Source organism: Schistocerca gregaria, chromosome X (genome assembly GCF_023897955.1).
Source record: "Schistocerca gregaria isolate iqSchGreg1 chromosome X, iqSchGreg1.2, whole genome shotgun sequence".
Lineage (NCBI taxonomy): Eukaryota > Metazoa > Arthropoda > Insecta > Orthoptera > Acrididae > Schistocerca > Schistocerca gregaria.
Genome location: NC_064931.1, coordinates 759,612,420 through 759,614,338, shown reverse-complemented (window position 1 = coordinate 759,614,338; position 1,919 = coordinate 759,612,420). Strand labels below are relative to the sequence as shown.

The 1,919-nt window shown below is 42.8% G+C and overlaps 1 pseudogene; it reads left to right on the top strand.

Moving 5' to 3' along the window:
• Positions 1 to 1,591: 1,591 nt before the first annotated feature.
• On the top strand, positions 1,592 to 1,709 carry LOC126299670 (5S ribosomal RNA; annotated as a pseudogene).
• The last annotated feature ends 210 nt before the right edge of the window (positions 1,710 to 1,919 follow it).

Here is a 1,919-nt window from a genome sequence, read left to right as displayed (position 1 = left end):
CCTGGCACAGTACGAGATTCAAATCGAAACTTCGTAATTGAGTGGGAAATGCGGAACGCTATATCCAACATTTTCAGGGGTAACGAGCTTACATTATTCTTCAGTTGGAAAAGCCTGTACGCAACCGTTTCTCGAAACGCAGCGTTGGATTTTTACCACAGTGTAATTAACTTAGTTCCTCTGTATGACACAAAGAAGAGTTTTCCGATATTCAAACGCAATGAGCTATAAACTAGCTGTACGATAATTGCAGTATTCAATAGACGATTCAATATTTATCTGTCTGCACATTCCACATTACGTATCAGCTTCTCTACCTCGCGGGTATCAAAGAACGCGGCACAGCAACTAGTATATCCTCAACAGGAAGAGCCAGCTGACATCCCTGAAACCCTGCCTTCAATATTCATAGCATCCAATTCGACATCATTTAATTATAATAATCGTTTCAAACTCTTAAGCGTGTAACAGTATTGGAAACAAATTGTGAACTACAGCTTTCGCATAAGCCTTTAACTTGGGACAGTAGAACACAAAATTATGGAACCAGTGAAATGAAAACAAACTTGACTATTTTAGTTCATTTGCTTAATTCTCAAAAACATGAACATCTACCGTTCACGTTCAAACAACTAATTTCTTGCTACAGTATTTTTTATTAGACAAAATGATTAATTGCTTCACGTATTATTGTTATTAATCATGAGCTACCCCTTCAACTTTCATTTGAAAATGATTCGCTATGGAGCAAGGCCAAATTTGCCGAAAAGTGTACAAAACTGGTGGTTTGTCTCATTAGATTTTGTCGGTCTCTTCTCTCGATTGGTCGGTGCCTCGTGAGTTTTACCTTTATGTTGGTATCCGGACTTTGGTGAAATTCTAATACCAATTTTTTCGCTCTTTCACTGAAACAGTAACTTCTATCTTTTAGCTTACATATTGACGTTATGTACTGACGCACTTAAACAAAAACTTTCCTTCCATTTTTCTATGGTTTACTGTCTGAATCTGAGTATATAAGTTGGATGAAGAAGTCGCATACATTCGTTGTGAGCCGAGCTGCCGTTGGATACTTCAAAAGCATCCGTGGTCGACCGCAACCTCTATTCCAGCATCCTGACGAACACATTGTACAGGGTGTTACAAAAAGGTACGGCCAAACTTTCATCAAACATTCCTCACACACAAATAAAGAAAAACTGTTATGTGGACATGAGTCCGGAAACGCTCGTGTTGTGGAGGGTTGTGATACAATACGCCATTCTCCAGGGCTGCATCAGCGCATCAGGGATTCCATGCGACGGAGGGTGGATGCATGTATCCTCGCTAACGGAGGACATTTTGAACATTTCCTGTAACGAAGTGTTTTAAGTCTGTTGCTGTCTGCTTCCATTCCATGATTAATGTGATTTGAAGAGAAGTAATAAACTGAGCTCTAACGTGGAAAGTAAGCGTTTCCGGACACATGTCCACATAACATATTTTGTTTCTTTGTGTGTGAGGATTGTTTCCTGAAAGTTTGGCCATACCTTTTTGTAACACACTGTATACAGGGTGAAGAAAAATTCGCGCACCCTGATTTCGCAGTGCGGGCAACGGCCTTGCCGCAGTGGATACACCGGTTCCCGTGAGATCACCGAAGTTAAGCGCTGTCGGGCGTGGACGGCACTTGGATGGGTGACCATCCAGGCCGCCATGAGCTGTTGCCATTTTTCGGGGTGCACTCAGCCTCGTGATGATAACTGAGGAGCTACTCGACCGAATAGCGGCTTCGGTCAAGAATACCATCATAACGACCGGGAGAGCGGTATGCTGGCCCCACGCCCTTCCTATCCGAACCCTCCACTGAGGATGACACGGCGGTCGGATGGTCCCGGTAGGCCACTCGTGGCCTGAAGACGAAGTGCTTTTATATATAT